The 20674-nt window shown below is 31.8% G+C and overlaps 2 non-coding genes across 2 annotated transcripts; both read right to left on the reverse strand.

The window, feature by feature from the left end:
- Positions 1-4234: 4234 nt before the first annotated feature.
- On the reverse strand, positions 4235-4356 carry MIR395F (microRNA MIR395f). Its single transcript, NR_126698.1, has one exon. It is a non-coding gene; the product is annotated as a microRNA MIR395f (primary transcript).
- A 6253-nt stretch (positions 4357-10609) lies between these two features.
- Positions 10610-10737, reverse strand: MIR395G (microRNA MIR395g). The gene has a single exon (NR_126699.1). It is a non-coding gene; the product is annotated as a microRNA MIR395g (primary transcript).
- Between the last annotated feature and the right edge of the window lie 9937 nt (positions 10738-20674).

Raw genomic sequence — 20674 nt, forward strand, 5'->3', positions numbered from 1 at the left:
ACTCAATAACAAAACAGATGGACAAGACTAAACCATAAAAGGATAGGAGACACATATATTCTCACATCTAATTCTAGAAGCATAGCGATGCAAGCATAAACCTCATCAGGGTATGAGAAATGAGGGTTTTACCAACAAGAACATGATGTCTCTCGACTCTCTGCTGCGCTCGCAGAAATCGACCAGCCCTTCTAGCACCGAGGCTTGCACGAGCAGGAAAAGGTTCTTCATGAACCCTAACAGCACCGCAAGTAGCAACTGTGCCAGACCTTGAACCCTGCATGCACCAGCATTGAAGCACAGCAACACCAGCCACACGTCGTCGAGGTTAAGGTGCATGAGTGAGGCGATGAGGGCCTCCACGATGAGGCTGGTGCGGGGACGAGAAGAGGGTAGGTGAGAGGGTGAAAGGGGAGTGAGTGAGGGTCTGAACATTTAATTTGCAAATTAAAATAGTATACAAAATGCGACGATTTTACAAAAAAAATTGTGGAATGTTGCGTTGAATGCAGAATTCCACGATGGTTTTTGTAAAACCGTCGTCGTTGAACTTTTCCTGTTTACAAAATTACCATTGCGATATATTATAAGACGATTATTTAGAACTGACATCGTTTTGGCGTTGTAGAATGCACTCTTTTTAGTAGTGTGTATGAATCAGTGAATCATCAGTGAATCACATTAAAGACGCATTTTGTGACTCCTAAGTTTTGTTCACACAATTTGAAGTACTAGATTCCATTTAACACTTGTTCGTGTGCATTCAAAAAAATATTAATGTCTTTAATCAGAGGACATAGCGAAGACAACAACGAAAAATGGCATGTGGCTACTCGATTTTGGATGTCCTTACAGTATTCTCAATCGATCCTTCAACTTTCTATGGACCAATATAATATTGCGTCCAGGTTCACTTGCTTTCACCTTTGACAATACTCTCATGAATAAATGCAACATTAATTTGTAGCTTAGTGCAAAGACCAGAACCCATTGTAAAATAGTGGGGTTAGCCATACTCTCCCATGCATGCAATTGCAAGGCATATATACAGGAACGAAACCAAAAAAATATATTAAGGGGGCAAAAATTTAGTACATGATAAAAATTAATCATAACTAACTTTTATCATTAATAATTATCTAAAATTTAGTATAATAAATAAATAAATAGACTTAAATAACTTTTTAGTACCAGTAAAATAGGCTATTTTAATTTTGCTAACTAAATTATCTTTTTTTTATTTTATTTTAGTACCCAACATATTTTTTATATTTGATTTTACTATCCATCATTAGGGAGATTCCATAACCAATGATGTGACTAACGAAATGATACGTCATTTTCATGATAGGTACCTTATTCAAAAGGCATATAAAAATTTGTCAGGTACCAAAATTAAACAAAAATAATAATTAGGTACCAAAATATAAAAAAAATAAGTAATTTATTTATCGTCGTTATTGCACCATATGAATTCTTTGCTACCTTCTTCATCCTCTTCCTCAGCATGATACTCCTAGAACCCCTAGGGCATTTCGAGTGACACTTGAAAGATTCTAGCAGCACAACAACCTCAATGACAACATGAGTTGTAATGAAAAATCTATTGGTTGAGCAGCTGCAAGCATCTAATTTTGGGGAGCATGTTGGACAAAATGTCGTGGAGAATGTCATCACAATGGAAGTAGAGGAAGACAACAAAATTGACCTCAGGAGGCACCTAAGTAGGGAATCTTGTGATTATGTTGTTAACAGTAAAAGTAAGATGGGTAAAAATTTGCATGAATTGGAATGAACAAATACAACATAGAAGAGACATTAAGTGGGGTGAGTTGAGGTCCATATCTAGTGACAATGATGACGATAATTAATTGTTTTGGGAGCTAATTAGGAGTGCCACAACAAAAAATAGGAAAAAGAATGATGCAAAGAATTCGTGTAGTGGAATGACGATGATAATTATTAATATTTTTTGGTTTTAAGTTTAAATAACTTTTTGATACTTATAAAATGGGGTGTTTTGTTTTGGTGGCTAACCTTTATTTTTGTTTGATTTTTTATATGACAAATTTTTATTTTTGAAAAAGTTTTTATTTTATTATTTTGGTACCAAACCTTTATTTTTGTTTTATTTTAATCCTTGATAAATTTTTACTTTTGAAAAAGGTATCTGTTATAAAAATGACATGGTTGTTGAGTTAACAATTTTTAAATGACTTGAACTTGCTGATGTGGTGCTTCCTTAGCCACATTAACAATTAACGCAAAAGCTGACTAACAATGGATAGTAAAATCAAACATAAAAGTATGTGATACTAAAATCGAAAAAATAATAGTTTAGTTAACAAAATCAAAACCGTCTATTTTACAAGTTTAAAAAAATTATTTAAGTCTTAAAAAATATTAGATCATATGAAAGGAAACATAACTACCTTTAATACAAGTTCATAATGAATTTTTTGAAGTTTGTGGCATAGGAGAGTGTGGACAGATTAAAATCATTACTGTCTTATTTCTGTAAAGAATAATAAAAAAAAGACATTTTTTTTAGTTATCACACTTCAATTGTATTAAGAATTAATTTATTATAAAGAAAATTCATTTATCTACCAAATTATAAATATTGTAAATCTTTATTTAACAATAGACAGTAAATAAAATTATTCAAAAATAAAGATAATTTAAATAAGAATAATTGCTTAACTATATCTATAATTTTGAAATTATTTTTGGTTATCATGAAATCATTAATGCCTCAAAACACATAGCCTACAAAATCTAACCCTACTGTCAATTTCCTAAAGCGTTTCACTAAACCCATACATAGCCCATTATGTGAGGAAATTTCATGCTACATTGATTCAACATCACTAGATTAACTAGTGATTTTCAAAATCACAAATAAAAATACAATGATAACCCCTAGATACAACGGAAATGTGTACTCTTCAAAAACTTCTCCACTATCTTGGCCTCGTCCAACTTTTTCAACAAAATCTTCATACTTTTCTTATCACGCTGATAAACCATTTTCTATATATGCATACTGAGATGTGAGTTTTTGCTCTATTTTGTCTAATCAGTGGCATATTTCCCTGGCAAAACTCACAATTTTTGTTGAAGTTTGCAACAGAGACAGGTGCTCAGCTGGAAAAGTGTGAAAAAAGCCCAAAAGATGCCTATTTCAAGCCAAGTAGAGTTTTTCTATTAATTATAAATAGAATACTGAAAGTATTAGTTAGGCTTACTTTTGTTCTATTTTGAAAATAACAACTCTAAGCAAGGCAGTGAGAGTGAAAGAGACCACCAGGCTTTGGAAGAGTGTGAAGAACATCACGGAAGTTTCAATTTGTAATTGTTCCTTTCCCCTGTTCGATCTCTATGCTTCTTGTTGTAATTTTATGCATCCCTGAACACATGTCTAGCTAATTTTTTGCTTATTACATCTCCTTCATTTTTTTTCTTAAAAATTCCAAATTCTTTTTTGGCAATTTTACACTGCCAAATAATTAGTAGCACCTTAGAATGGCTAGATAATATCTCGAACCAATAATATTTTAGCACCTGACTACTCTTACATCAAACTAGTAGCCCAAAAAGTATGGTGAGTGCAACATTATCACTTATTGTTGATATTTGATGAGAGAACTAAAAATAATGATGAACATAATTGTTGGATTGAGACGGCAAAAAATTATTGAGATTGAAAGTGAATTTCTTGATGAAGAAGATGAGGAACTAAGATCAATTATAAAAAAGTTGAGAGAATAAAAGTAAATTTTATAAAAAAATAAAGGATTAAAAATATAATTTAACAAAAAAAAATACCCATTGCAACTCATGTAAGTGGTTGTCGCATACGGTGATAATTGATGATAGTGATCAAATATTTTAATGAAGAAATAATTGAAGAATTAAGACCAGTTAAAATATTAATTAGAAAAACTAAAACTAAAATTTCAAAAAAGTTCTGCAACCAAAAAGATAATAAGCCCTAATAATAATTGCAAACTTGTAAGCTGTAGTTCACTAGCATGCACTGTGCAATAATCAATTGTGAAATGTAAAATGGCAATGCAGGACCTTGGGTGGGGTTCAGCTGAACAAACGAGATTTTCCAAAACACTTCAATGAAATGAAATACAATTCTTTCTTGGCTTTCAATGTACACACAAATAGCCTTACCAGCAATAATAAAATGAATTTGGTTCATATACTTCGTTATTTCGTGTTAGTTGTACCCAAAAGTTCCCCCAAACACTTCATTTCAGTGATGAGGACTATTCTATCTAAATGGTAATATTGAATAGAACTAGCCCCACGCGTGAAGTGCTCAGAGGAACTCCAAGAGACAGCCAACATTATTAATTATTCTGAGTCATTCTTCATGGCAAAGCACACAAAGGATCCTATTTATAGAGGAGAAATGTGTTTAGAGAACAACTAAATAATGGGGAATTTATGTGGACATGGAGATATTTAACAAAATATTTGTGTCTAGTATGAACCTGGTCAGCATGTCTGCTAAGGTGCTAATTGTTCTGAATGACAAATTGGGTTTGTTGCTGCTTGCTAAAGTGATTCCAAGTTCTTGCATCAAAAGCTAGCAGAAGATCAATTCTCAATCCCTTTAAGTCATTTAAATATCTCAGTCACTAATATAAGTCACGTGTAAAGCTGTGTAAAAGAAAACTACTATAATGTTTTTGTTTTTCTATCAACAAATATTAATTATTAGTATAAGAGATTCAATTCATAATTTTTTTTTCTTTTTTAATCACAACTAATTTTATATCTCCTAAAACATACACTCTTGCATTGCATAGACATATTCATATGCAAAAATACTTTGGGAGAACAATTACTCCGAAGTTTAGGATTTTTCAATATATGAACTAGTGAGTATTTTATTGGTACTTTAAATGCCTAAGTCATGTATTGATGTATGTTTAAAAAAAAGAATAATTTTAACAAAATCAGAAATCATAATTTCAATCTAAATCGTTGTTTGTCTTAAATATCTGACTAGCTAGGATCAAGGATCAACCGGATAGTTTAATAGAGTATGCGCTCTGTAGATGGCTTATACATAGGAATATTATGAATTTGTGAGTATTATTACTTTTTTATTTATAAAATTCAATTACCTAATTGTATGTGTTGTTTATAATTTTTTTACGCTCTTCTATGATTTTTATAATATATATTTTATTATTTTACTTATTTAATCAATGTGGTAAACAAAATTGCACATATAATCTATTTGCTTAAAAAATACATATACATGATTAGCTTGTTTATACCTTTTTTTATTGAATAAAATTCATGTGAAATTTATTGATTAAGGAATAAAACTCATTAAACAAAAAGTGGTACAATATGATTTACTGAATTAATCTTCAATTTTAAGTGAATTTTTTTTTATTTAATAATAAAATGTTAAAAAAAATGTTACTAGGGTCAAAGAGTTGCCTAAACGTGGTTCTGTTCGGCCTAGCCAAAAAAGCATTCAAACAATATCAAAGAAAAAAAGAATCAAAGCATTCTCGCTTCCTGCGTCTGCATCAGTGCATCACCTAGATTCTATTTTAGCTCTTGTTTGTATGCATTCAGAAATCAATCGCTTTTACTCAGAGGACATAGCGAAGACAACAACGCAAAATGGCATGTGGCTACTCGACTTCGGATGTCCTTTCACTATTCTCATTCGATCCTTCAACTCTCTATGGATCAATGTTGCGTCCAGGTTCACTTGCTTTCATCTTTTGCATTATTCCCATGAACAAATGCAGCATTTGCAGCTTAGTGCAAAGATCAGAACCTATTACACTTATTGGGGTTAGCCACACATGTTCTCATGCAATGCAACCGTGCAGGTATTAAATTGCAGTTGTTGTTGTGATTGCAGTGAATAAAAACATCTTTTTACATGTGGATAATTACAAAAAAAAAAAAGTGACTGTAATTATGATTGGGATGCGGTCGCAATGAGTAAAAAAAAAATTACTTTGCGGCCATGCAATTATTGTTTATTGTTGTGGACCTCAATTTAAAAAAAAATTACTTTGCGGCCATGCAAGGACATACATAACACATCAGATAGCATTCGATAATAAATTTAAATTACTTTGATTTTGTTCCAGTCCATCACTCCATCTCCATTCATTCCTTTTCGTAATCATATGAACGTGATGTATATATGTATATAAAAAAAATCATATGTAACGTCTGATATTTAGGTATTTGATGTTATTTGGAATATCCAAAGCTTGTTCATATACTAATAATTAAGTGAAACTTAAAATTTGTCCTTATATACGGCCTACGTGAGTAATGTCAACCAGTTACATACGAGTTTTAAATTGTAGAAGAGATTGATATCTTTAGATTGTTGGAAGATCATCAGCTTAGAGCTCCATATATATGATAGCTCCCACCATGTTTTCCCTTGTGATATTGTAACTTCTTAAAATTTTCCAAGCACAGGCACTTCACTTCAGAAAGGATTAGGGTTCCATATGAATGGTTGGAGTTCTCTGAATGTTACAATATATATTACTTCTTCCGTTTCAAAATAGTTGTCGCCTTAGGTTGTTTTATATCGATGAAAAAAATAATAAATAGATGAAAAAGAATAATAATTTTATAAAATTAATCTTGTCATTAATTTATTTTTAAATTTTGTAATTAATCATTAATATATAAAAAATATAAGTGAAAAAATAATAATTAATATTATATTAAAAACAAAAATGAGAATTATTTTAGTATCAAAGTTTTTTATTACATAACAATTATAACGTGACAAGAGAGTAACTAATAATTAAGTTATGGAAAGTTGAAGTGCCTCAAGTGACTTTGTCATCAATTGAAGGACTTGAAAGTAGAAAGATATGAAAGAAAAAAGTTGAAAATAATAAGGGTGTGTTTGGTTTGCATTTTCATTTTCTGTTTTCATTTCCTATTTTCATTTTCTGAAAATTGTTTTTATTTTCAAAAGATTTGAATTCTGAAAACAAGTTTGGTTTGATTTCTTATTTTCTGTTTTCATGAAACAAAAATACTGAAAATTTATGATATATTGACTTATTGTCTTTTTGTATTTTTAGATTTGCTTAAAACTACATTTATTGTCACCGCAATTTCATTCTAACCAAAATGAGGTTTCTGTTCTCAACTGAAAATACTGAAAACGAAAATTTTTTGTTTTCATTTTCTAGTTGTTTACTGTTTTCATTTTCACTGAAAATGTTTTCAGAAATCAAACCAAACACATTTTCATCACCGTTTTCTGTTTTCAGTGAAAATGAAAACAGAAAACAACCAAACCAAACACCCCTAATTATTTCTAATATGATGATTACAAACTAGAGGAAATCCATCACTCTTATGCAAAGCATTTATTTCATTTAATTCAGGAACCTCAAGAGATAAAAGACTTCACAATTCTCAAGAGTCAGGAATTTGAAAGAACTAACATATTAAATTTTAGGCCCAAATAACCTTTTTGTTTAAGTTTCTACAAAATTTTAAATTTTTTATTTTAGTTTTTATCATCTAATAATAACACTAATAGAGGGCATAACAAACATTGTCTATTGACTGCTCACGTCATTAAGGATGATGACAACAATCATATACAATACAGTTAATATATTATTTTCCGTGTAATTTGTAAAACAAACACAACAACCATATACACAACACAAATAGGATGATCACAACTAATACATAATATATATATATATATATATATATATATATATATATATATATATATATATATACTCACTGAGCCTTAATAAAGAATCTAAACAAATTGTAACAAAAAACAACATTCTAAACAAATAAGTTTAAAGTTTCTAATTCTTGAGTTCATTCTATCGATCCTCCAAAATGCTTTTGCTGGAAATTAGATTGCTCAGTTGAAGTGAAAGCACTACTGCAACATTCATGTTTGAAAACAATGTGTGAATTGATCTTCCTTTCCCCTATGGGTTGCTTTGGTTGCTGCAAAGGAGTTGATAGACAAACATTTGAAAAAGGTAGGGATCGATGAAAACCAAACAAAAATATATATAGCCGAAACCAATTTAAAGTAATATGTTTACAAGAATTAGAAACATATATAATCACTTTAACATCTTATAAAACACTATTATTTGTCTTTGTTCTTTTATAAACTAATTAATAAAATAGTAATCAATATCATCTTGAAATTATAAAATAACACGTAAATAAAATAATTAAATGATGGATTAAAAAAGAGAGGAAAAAATATGACCGTTTGATTTACCAATTTACATCTTCTTGGACAACTTTTTTTAAATAAATTAAGGCTGAGATGTGCTAATTAAGGAGGAGGACTTACCAGCAAAGACAACTTACCCCAGAGCCACAACAACTTACCTGTCTTGAATAACATTAAGTTGGAAGAAAAAGAGAAATACAAAGTGGGGGAGATTATACCAAAATTCACAACAACTTAACAAAACCTATAATGCTGAAGAAACATTCTATTTCTAAAAAATTCGTTCCTAACAAAAACGGGAATCGAGTCCCATCAAGTAAAGGAATCACATGCAAGACAAAACACTGAGATTGGTCAGTTTGTCCACACAAAACTTTCCTTCTCTATAAATATAAGAAAGGAGTAAAACTAGATCTTACAAAAAATGGCAAGCTTTCCATCTTTTATGCAGCTTCCAAGGGATAATAGCGGGATTAGAAAAAACTTGAAGACCAAAGTAAAGTCACACTCAATCCAAAGGTTCAACCACCATTTCTCTTTGGTCGCTTCCAAAGCAAGAATATAAGGAAAAAAGTTTTGAATACTTATGTAAGAGGAGAAACAACCAACCATACATCCCCAAAGTCTTTGTTGATCTCTCTCTCTCTCTTCACCTGACTAATTAAAAACCAATGCTATAATTCATTCTTCTCACCAATGTCTCCTGTGGTTTTCTTTAAATATGTCTCAAACTACATTAATCAATTTTCCGTCATCTTATTTTTTCACTTGGTGTTAGACCAATGTTTTCTAGAATATAATCATTTTGTATTCTATTCTTTCTTCTATAGTCAAACATGCATCTTAGCATGTGTATAGGATGAAAACTATGCTATTCTCAAATAAGTAGTTTCAAAAGACTAATGTGCATAAGTTTTTCGTAACATCAATCTTCGGGACTGATACCAAGGTTTTAAAATAAGTTTAATTACTATTTTGGTTCTCTAATCTATTTTAGAAATTCAATTTGATTCTTTTATTTTTAAAAGATTTAATTTGACATCTTAATTTATTTATTAGGTTCAATTTAATTTCTTATTTTTAATTAGGTTTTTTATTTTTTAAAATGAGTTTAATTTGATTTCCTTTTTTAAAAATATTTGGAGCTAACGGTAGAAAGATAGGAACAAATTAAACTTATTATAAAAAGTACAAGACCTAAATGATCACCTTTAAAAATAAAAGAATTAAGTTGATTTTAATAAATAAATTATAAATCAAATTGAATCTTTTAAAAATAAAAAGATTAAATTAAACTTAAAAATAAAACAATTTTTTCTCTTTAAAAACTACGTAATATATGTAATCAGAATTTCGGCTGTAATTAATGTCAGAGTTTTTAGACTCTTTGTGATCACAATTGTAATCACATTAGCCACATTCATTTGTAATTTTCCAGAATAGATAGATAGCAGAACCCTTAGATTTCTGTAAGTACCACATAATTCTATATATAATTTCAAACGTTGACTCATAATTTAATAATTTTATATGATAATTTATATTTACATTGATCTAATTTGTTGCAGCTAAGGACCTATACTTTTGTATTGATGAAGAGGTAATTCACGGAAAGAGGTTGGCCTGCCCACATAATCATCTCAAAGAAGTAGGAATAACCGACATTATTAGAGAACACTCAAGTGAAATTGAAATTGCAATTTAATTATCTTCTAAGATTGCAATTGAATTTGATAAAATGACAATAGAGACCTACGTCCAAAATTTAAACCTTGGAAACGGAAAATAGGACCAGTCAGAATTGGAGGGTAGGCAGGCAGAAGGTTCATAAACATGTAAAGCAAAAAGCTAAACTCTTCAGTAAAGTAAACAAAAAAGGGATGCAAGAAACTTGTTATGTGCAAAACCTCATCAAGCAATAGACATATATAGATAATGGAATCAGATCACAAGGAAGAATGTGGAGAGAATAATAGTTAAAACCATTATATTTATAGATAATAATAATAATAATAATAATAATAATAATAATAATATAAACTTGTAATCGATATTAGAATCTAATTTGTTGAAAAGAATTTGCGTGATTTATTATAAAAATTTTTATATCAGTCTTTAATTCTTATAAATAAATAAAAACTTATACTTTGTAAGTTAGCTAATATGCACTATGCATAATCAATTGTGAAATGTAAAATGTCAATGCAGGACCTCGGAATTTTGTTGGACAGACGAGAGTTTCCCCAAACACTTCAATGAAAAGAAATATGATTCCTTCTTGGTTTTCAATGTACAAACAAATAGCCTTACCCGTAATGAAATGAATTGGTTGATATACTTGCTATTTATTTTGTGTTAGTTGTACCTAAAAGTTCCCCCAAACACTTCACTTGGTGATGATGAGGACTATTCTATGATCTAAAGGATACAATACCACTACTCTAGTCCCACGTGTGAAGTGTTCAGAGGAACTCCAAGAGACAACCAACATTTGATCTTGATCTGAGTCATGCTTCATGGCTAGACAAAGCACGCAAAGGATTCTATTTATAGGGGAGAAATATGTTCTGATAATTAACTAAACAATGGGGATCAATTTATGTGGACATGGAAAATATTTCACAAAAAATTGGTATGTAACACTGAACCTAGTCATGATATCTGCTAAGAAGGAAAGACTGAAGAGAGATCCTAATTGCTCTGAATGACAAAATTGGGTTAGTTGGTGGTAAAGTGATTCTAAGCTCTAGCCTTCAAAAGCTAACAGATCAGTTCTCAATCCCTTTCAGTCGTTTTCACAACTCACACTAATAAAAGTCACGTGTAGCTCGGAAAAAGAAAACTACTGTAAAGTCAGTAATGCAACATATACATGATCCATGATATACGTACTCTATATATCTTCCTTTACATAGACATATTCCAGCTTATACTTTGGTAGAACAGTTATTCATATGCAGAAGTTATGATATCATCGTTGGACAGAATAAAGTGATTAGTTCATTTTTATATGCCGAAGACATATTGATATGAATCTAAATAAAGAATTATTCTAATAAAACTAATCAGAAATCATTATTACAATCTAAATAGTTATTATTTTTCTTAAATATCTATAGCTATTAATAAAAATAATTATCTCATTTTATATACACATTTGCTATTTCTAATTTACCATTTAACTACTTTTAACAATCATCTACAATTACAAGTAGTTATTGTCTAATAATTTAAGACACGAGACAAAGAATGTCTATTTGTTAACTAGTCTAAATAAAAAAAAAATTGAGCTTAGTTATAGATTTAATTAAATTTAAAAGGAGTGTAAGTACTTTTGTAGATGCCAGGTAGAAAGAGGAATTTTGTGATCACTATCATTCTTATATATGTTATTATTGCATAAAATTAATGTGAAATTCATTAACAAAATGAAATTTATGAATAAAAATCACATCATTCATTAATTTCTCTTTGTGTACTACATCTACAGTTATTTGATGTATAAATGTAAATGGGTTTGAATATTCTTTGTATTGTACTCACTTTAATATTATTTGCTTATCAAAAAACCTTTCCATTGCCCCCAAAAAATAAATGAAAAACAAGCGAAGGGTCAAATTAATAAGAGTTGTCTACAATTAACATGGTTCTGTTCTAAGTATAAGTGGCCAAAAGGCAAAAGCATTCTAATATCAAAGATGCGTCTGCATCAGTGCATATATCACAATGAAGACTCATATTGTGACTTCAAAGTTGAACGATTCACACACTTTCACGTACCAGAACACGCTTTCACGTACTAGATTCCATTTAACCCTTGTCTCTATGCGTTCAGAAAAAAGCATAAAAGGATCGCTTTATATAATCTGAGGACGTACAATAGCATATGGCCACTCGATATCGGTTGTCCTTGCAATATTCTCAATATCTCATCCTTCAATTCAACTCTCTATGAACCAATGTTGCGTCCAGGTTCACTTGCTTGCACCTTTCGCATCATTGATTCCCATGAACATTAGCAACATTTGCAGCTTAATGCAAAGAGCAGAAACCATTATAAATAGTGGGGTTAGCCACACACCATTTTCATGCAAGGACATATACATAACACATCAGGTGTCACCTAGTGTTCCCTCAAACTCTTCAATGAGAAGAGCCTTTTGAAATATATTATACTGTATATCCTCTCTGATGAAGTGTTTGGGGGAACCCGGGTAGCATTTGATAATTGTTGAAATTGTTACAAATTTCTATAATATTCTTAAATATAATATGTATGAAAATAGTAGAATATCCTAAAATTATAGTGTATGAATATGGTAGAACAATCTAGAACTATAATGTCTATGAATATGGTAGAACAATCTAGAACTATAAGTGTATGTATAAGATAGAAGAATCTAGAACTATCATGATACCAATCTATCATGAAAACTCTAGAAAGACCTAAAGTAATGTAAAAATATTCATCACCATTGAGAGGTTGGTGACTTGAGCCTATAAATAGGCAATTGGTATGTTGTAATTAATAATCCAAGAAATCAATGACATAGCCTTCTTTCTAAAACAATTCTCTAAAATTATCAACTATCAATTATCAACTATCATCTAATAAACTACCAACGGTGGTATCAGAGTTACGTTCGGTCATACATTGGGCGTAGTTATATTACCTACCTACCATTCCAAAATCCTCCCAACTACTTCAAAAATTTCCTTTGTACTATTAACCCACTCCAATAATATTTTTTCTAAGCTATGGATAATACTACTCAATCGTCAACTATTTCTGTCCCTATCTTCAATGGTGAAAATTATGATTTCTGGCGTGTTAAAATGAAAACATCTTTTTCATCCCAAGATTTATGGGACATAGTAGAAGAAGGCTTCATTGTTCCCGCGGATACTTCAGCTCTTAATGCATCTCAAGAAAAAGAGTTGAAGAAAAATAAACTGAAAAATTCAAAGGTGTTGTTCACCTTGCAACAAGCGGTGACAAGGTTTAAATTCAAAGATGCCTTCTAGTCAAAGTTTAAATTTCAGCCCCAAAACAAAGAAAATGGAGGAAAGAAAAATTATAGAAAAACTTCTAGAAGAATAGAAGGTTCTAGGAATTTCCTTAAGAACAAAACAGATAAAAATCCTCCATGCAATATATGTAAAAGGCAAGGCCACGCAGAGAAAAATTGTTGGTTCCGTAATATGTCACAATGCAACCATTGCAAGAAGTTCGGACACGTAGAGAAAAATTGTCGCAACAAAAATAGGCATCAAGACAATATCGCAGAGGAGCATGATCAAGAACAATGTATGTTCTATGCCACTCAAGACTCAATAAAAGAAAAAGGAGGAAGCTGGTACTTGGATAATGGATGTAGCAATCACATGGCCAAGGATGAGACTATTTTCAAAAACATTGATGAGTTTGTCAAAGTCAAAGTTCGACTGGGAAATGAAAGTGTGGTTGAATCAAAAGGCAAAGGCACTGTCATGGTGGAGACAGATAAAGGTACACGACTCATCCATGATGTCTTACTAGTTCCCAGCCTAAAAGAAAATCTTCTAAGCATTGGCCAAATGATGGAGAGAGGCTACACACTTCACTTTGAAGGAGGTGTATGCAAAATCTTAGACAACAAAAATAAAAGGTCTGAGATAGCCCAAGTAAATATGAATAAGAGCAATAGAAGCTTCCCTCTAAATTTAAAATATGCAACAAACATTACCATGAAGGTACAAGTTGATGATTCATGGCTATGGCATCGAAGATTTGGCCACTTCAACACACATGCCTTGAAGTTGTTACATGAGAAGAACATGATGAGAGATCTTCCAAGCATAAATGAGAACAATGAAGTGTGTGAAGGATGTCTCCTTGGTAAGCAACACCGATTTCCTTTCTCAACAAGCAGAGCATGGAGAGCGAAAGATCTATTGGAGCTGATACATACGGACGTCTGTGGACCAATGAGGACGCCATCACATGAGAACAACAGGTACTTCATACTCTTCATTGATGACTTCTCTAGAATGACATGGGTATATTTTCTAAAAGAAAAATCAGAAGTCTTTGGAATATTCAAAAAGTTCAAGGCCCTTGCTGAAAATCAAAGTGGAAAACGGATAAAAGTACTAAGAAGTAATCGCAGCAAAGAGTACACCTCTCGCAAGTTTGAAAGATTTTGTGAGGATGAAGGCATTGAGCGACAACTTACAGTCACATATTCTCCTCAACAAAATGGAGTGTCCGAGAGAAAGAATCGCACAGTTATGGAGATGGCTAGATCGATGCTCAAGGAGAAGGGACTACCTAACACATTCTAGGCTGAAGCAGTCTACACTGCTGTTTACATACTCAACAGATGTCCAACTAAATCTATAAAAGACAAGACTCCAATTGAAGCTTGGAACGGGAAGAAGCCATCAACAAAGCACCTAAGGGTCTTTGGATCTATATGCTACATTCATATTCCAGACGTGAAGAGGCACAAACTTGAAGACAAGACTATACGAGGTATCTTCCTTGGGTATAGCAATATCTCTAAGGGCTATCGTGTCTACAACTTGCAAACTAAGAAACTCGTTACCAGTCAAGATGTTGAAGTTGATGAGTACGCTTCTTGGAATTGGGATGAAGAAAAAGTGGAGAAGAATATTCTTATACCTGCTCAACTACCTCAAGAAAAAGCTGAGGAAGAAGACCCAGGTGAACCACCTTCACCTCCACCACAACAACAGGATCAAGAACTATCATTACCAGAGTCTACTCCAAGACGAGTAACTTGGCCATACTTGAACCTGGAAGCTTTGAAGAATCGTCAAAGCAGGAAGTATGGGTCAAGGCAATGGAAGAAGAGATACAAATGATCGAGAAAAACAACACATGGGAGTTAGTAAATCGTCCCCATGGAAAAGATATCATTGGTGTTAAGTGGGTCTATAAGACAAAGCTCAACCCTGATGGCACCATACAGAAACACAAGGCGAGGCTAGTAGCTAAGGGTTACTCACAGCAACCCGGAATTGACTATAATGAGACATTTGCACCAGTAGCTCGTCTTGATACCATAAGAGCTCTAATAGCTCTTGCGTCACAAAAAGGATGGAGTATCCATCAACTAGATGTCAAATCCGTCTTCCTTAACAACGTACTTGAAGAATAGATCTATGTGGAGCAGCCACAAGGATTCGTGTCTGAAGGCAAAGAAAGCAAAGTGTTAAGACTAAGAAAAACACTCTACGGTTTGAAGCAAGCACCTCGAGCATGTTATAACAGAATCGATCAATATTTCATGGATCAAGGATTCAAGAGGAGCAAGAGTGAGCCTACACTTTACATCAAGTCTCAAGCTACACGGCCTGACATAATGTATGCTACAAGTCTTCTATCAAGATTCATGCAAAGCCCAAGGCAAATACACTTTGGAGCAGGAAAAAGAATTTTGAGGTATCTACAAGGAACAAAAGAGTTCGATATATGGTATACTACCGAAACCAACTCATAATTACTTGGCTACACTGACAGTGATTGGGCAGGTTCGGCAGATGACATGAAGAGTACCTCTGGCTATGCTTTCTCACTAGGATCAGGAATTTTCTCTTGGGAGTCGAAGAAGCAAGCTACAGTAGCATAATCAACAACAGAAGCAGAGTATGTGGCAGCTGCTGAAGCAACGAGTCAAGCTATATGGTTTCGTAGGATACTTGAAGACATAGGAGAAAAACAAGATGAGCCTACTAAAATCAACTGCGACAACAAATCAGCAATTGCAATGGCAAAGAATCCAGTTCATCACAGCATAACAAAACACATAGCAATCAAGTATCACTTTATCAGAGAAACTGAAACAACTAAAGAGATCAAACTCGACTACTGCAAAACAGAAGATCAAATTGCAAACATATTCACGAAGGCGTTTCTGAGACCAAGATTTGAAGAATTACGAGCTATGCTCGGAGTCACAGAAATTTGCATCAAGGAGGAGTGAGTGTTGAAATTGCTACAAATTTCTAGAATATTCTTGAATATAATATGTATGAAAATAGTAGAATATCCTAGAACTATAGTGTGTATGAATATAGTAGAACAATCTAGAACTATAATGTCTATGAATATAGTAGAATAATCTAGAACTACAAGTGTATGTATAAGATAGAAGAATGTAGAACTATCATGATACCAATCTATCATGAAAACTCTAGAAAGACCTAAAGTAATGTAGAAACATTCACCACCATTGAGAGGTATGTGACTTGAGCCTATAAATAAATAATTGGTATGTTGTAATTAATAATCCAAGAAATCAATGACATAGCCTTCTTTCTAAAACAATTCTCTAAAACTATCAACTATCAATTATCATCTAATAAACGACCAACAATAATAAACTTGAATTACTTTCATCTTGTGTAGCAGTCCATCATATCTTCGTTCATTTCTTTTCATAATCATTATATGTAACATTCTGCTATTTGGTTGACGTAATTTGGAAGCTAGTGTTCATGTATATATACTGATTAATTGAGTGCAATTCTTGAATTGTCTTTATATACGGCGTTAAATATTAGGTTTTTAAAGAATTTGGTTCATTAAAATCATCGGTTTGTATTTAAAATAAAGTTATGCAAAAAATGATTTTTGAGTATTTAATTTCATGACAAATTAAATTTTAGAATGTTATAGGGCAAATTAAATTTCATGACAAATTAATTTGTTTTAATTATTTTACTCGTTACACTCTAATTAACTAATTTCATTTTAATTTTCTCTATTTTTTATTCAATTTTTATTTTCTCTCTCGATCACTTCTTTTAACATCCTATTTTTTTCATAGTAGCAAGTGCAGTTCTATTTTAGTTTTTTTTTTTCAATTTCCCTCTCTCCCTCTTCTTTTCAATATTTATTTATAGTATCTTTATATTTACCTAAAAATAAAAATTTTAACCGTTATAGAATAATTTTCTTTTCATTACTAAAAATAAAAACAATTTAAGAAAAAAAACTAATTTGATTACAAGATACTTTGAAATTATAGTAACAAAAGAAAATTTTCGAAACCTAATATATAGTCACCAATTTTTTTAAAACTTATGTATGTTTTAATTTCCTACAAATATAGCTCTATTTGATTTTAGACCTTGCAAAAAAATTGTTTTAAATCGAATATATTTCCTTACTGTGAATATTTTTTAGTTCTTATCGGTAACTTTTGTCAGTTTAGCATTGTAATAGGGATTTAGATATTATAGGATACCTAAGTTTCATAGAGTAATATGTATATGGGATGTGTTAATTTGCTTCTCCCCTTAACAATTATTCTGTTTAGACATAAATATAAATATAAGTAAATTTAACTTATACAGAGATTAAAAAATAAGTAAATATAATTTAAAACAAAAAAATGACTTTTGATCAACTTTGCTGGCTTACAACCAATTTGATTTGATTGTTCAAGGTTTAACCACCGATCGGATTTTAATAATCATGTCTAAAACATAATTTACCAAAAATCATCCATTAAGAAAATGAAAAAAAAAATAATTAAATCCAATACTAGAATGCTCAAATTAAACACTAAACAGTGTGACTGTGTGAAGTGTGAACTTATTTGAACGCGTCTTTCCCAAGCAAGTGCCCAGGCAAAGAAGAACAAATAAAGTCCTGACCTGAAGAGTGAAGAGTGAAGAAAAGTCACTTTATGTTCACGGTATAAACTAACACGGTAGACCGAAGGTAGTGGACTGCCAGTGCAAGAAGTGTGCAAATGGAGAATATTGATTGAACCCATTATACATTATTGATTGGTTCAGCCATTGTTTTGTTCTCGTCTTTCCAGTGGATTCTTACTATGACCAAGGTGTGAATTTTGGATGATCACCTTCTGTGCAAAAAGTTTATTTGAGAAAACCATAATTGTTGTCTACAGGTTTTAGGTAAACATGATGCATGCATACCGATTGGATAGCGACTTCACTTTTTTGCTTCAACAAGTGTAGCATGCTTTTGAGATACGATCAAATATGATATCAGAAAGATTTAGATACTACTAATATAATGTACATTGTCTGGAATCTGAAGTTAACCTTTAAGTATTTCATTACCACCTGCTTCTAAATGGGTGTAATTCTATAAATTTTTGGGGTTCTTGCTGCTATTTTATTGTAAATAGAGTTCTATTTCTTTCCAGCCAATTTTTTTCCAGCCAATTTGATCTGGTTTGATGTTGAGTTTTAAATGTGCATTCAATCATCAAGCTCTTGGATATTGAATCCATTGGTCTCAAATTCCCCTTACTTAAGCTATTAAATTTTAATGACTTACTGGGATAAGTTGGTTGGGCATTTCATAGAATAAGTTTGAAATTACAAAACTAAAATTGTGTGAGAAATTTCAGTTTGATCTTTAATGATTAAGCTAACATCACATTAGTCTAAAATTTTTTGACACCAAACTAGTATAAAAAAGGTTTAAAACATTAGTTTGGTCTTCTCAAAATTTCAACATCAAATTAATCCTTAAATATTTGTTACTATATTATTCCTTTTGTGTAGAGTTCCTTGGGCATAGTTTGAAGAAGCACTACTGCGAAAAAAAACATTTAACGACGGTTAATAAAGGTAATCAACAACGGTTACAAACTATCTTTATAGCAAATGTTGTTGAAAGTTGAAATCTTTAACGACAGTTATAAAACAATCATCATAAAAAAAGTCAAATTTTCTAAAACAGTTGTTAGCAACCGTCTTAGAAAGTACCCTTTCTAAGACAGTTCTTATCTTGGACAGTCTTCGAAAGCCTTAGAAAAGATATTTTCTAATACTTTCTAAGACGGTCCCAATAAGAACCGTCTTAGAAAGTACCATTTCTAAGACGGTTGTTAACTGACAACCGTCTTAGAAAGGGTTTTTAAGACTTTCTAAGACGGTCCCAGATAAGAACTGTTTTAGAAAACAATGTTATAACATCTGAGGATTATTCTAGATTTATCGGTTCAGGCCAAAATGCATATCATTATCATGTGTGTGCAAAATTACCTTCATGATTAAGCAAAATTTCAAATTTTTGATGAGTAGAATGGTAACTTAACAAATCGTAATTATAATCTCGTTGCACCACTTGTGAAAAAGCAGTCCATTATTGAATTTGAATCTTATGATTTTCTTTCTCTTTTTCTTTTTTCAATGAAAATACATCATTTTCACATTGACTAGCCTCTTAGCCATTTTCAGTTTGTCACTACACACTATAACTCATCAGTTCGACTAGACTCCGGCCCTAACCATGGTTATGTCCAGTTTAACATTACTGTATGGATCTAAAGATAGGCTGTAAATAAATTATGAGTGGAAATTTCCATTACTAGTTATTATCAACAATGAAATTCAGAATTACAATATATAATAAAGACTAATTGATTATTATGTATTGTCACAACCTACCCTATGACAAGAAGGCGAAGGCCAAATAGATAGGCCAAAGCGTTCGTCTCCTAGGGAGAAAACGAGCAGAGTCTCCATCAACGTTTATTTGAGAAAAACGTTAGAAAAACCAAAAAGAGAGTCTGTGAATTTTGAAAATAAGGGTTCGGAAGTTGTTTACACATGGGGAAGGTATTAGCACCCCACGCGCTCGTCACAAGGGGTGGCATCCTTTAATCGAGTGTGCAAAACATGACTTCAAAATTGTGTATTTTTCCTTTTGATATTTTTTTTTGGGTCGACAAGGGTGTTGCCCTTGCTCCTATGTATCCTCAGGTGCGATGAGAAATTCAGACCTACGTAGTTCTTTAATCTGAATGTTTGTGTGTTAAATTGATTTTTATGTTTTTGAAAGATTCATTTTAATTGCGAACAAAAAATCATTTAAGGCGTTGGACCTTGAAACGATGTTTTAAATTTTGAAAAATGGAGAGAATCGCTAAGGCATTGGACCTTGAAACAATCTTTTAAATTTGAAAAGCGAAGAGAATCGTTAAGGCATTGGACCTTGAAACGATCCCAAGTGATATTTGATTAAAAAAAAAAGTTAGTTATGAGTTGGTTTTATCTTGGTTTTATTTATTAGATCTCTTTACAACTTTACAAAGAAAAACGTGATCGTTGATCATAAATGGAGAAGATGAATGTGCATATAATAACAAGGGGGACCCCTAAGGATACATAGATCATATTCAATTCTCAAAAATAAAAATAACTAACAATCGCACGAAAAATGCAGAAAAGAAACGAAGTAAGGAATGATTGGGGCCGCGATTCGGTAGCGCCTCGGTCTCGTTTCCTCTTCTTTCTTCTTCTTCTTTCTCTCTGCTCTCAATTCTCTCCACTTCTGACCCTTGGAGCCCCTTAAAACACCCCTAGGATGCCTATTTATAAGCAAAGGGTTACTTTGGGGCAATTGCAGCTCGCCCAGGCAAGCTGAAACTT

Source organism: Glycine max, chromosome 8, assembly GCF_000004515.6.
Source record: "Glycine max cultivar Williams 82 chromosome 8, Glycine_max_v4.0, whole genome shotgun sequence".
NCBI classification, from domain to species: Eukaryota; Viridiplantae; Streptophyta; class Magnoliopsida; order Fabales; family Fabaceae; genus Glycine; species Glycine max.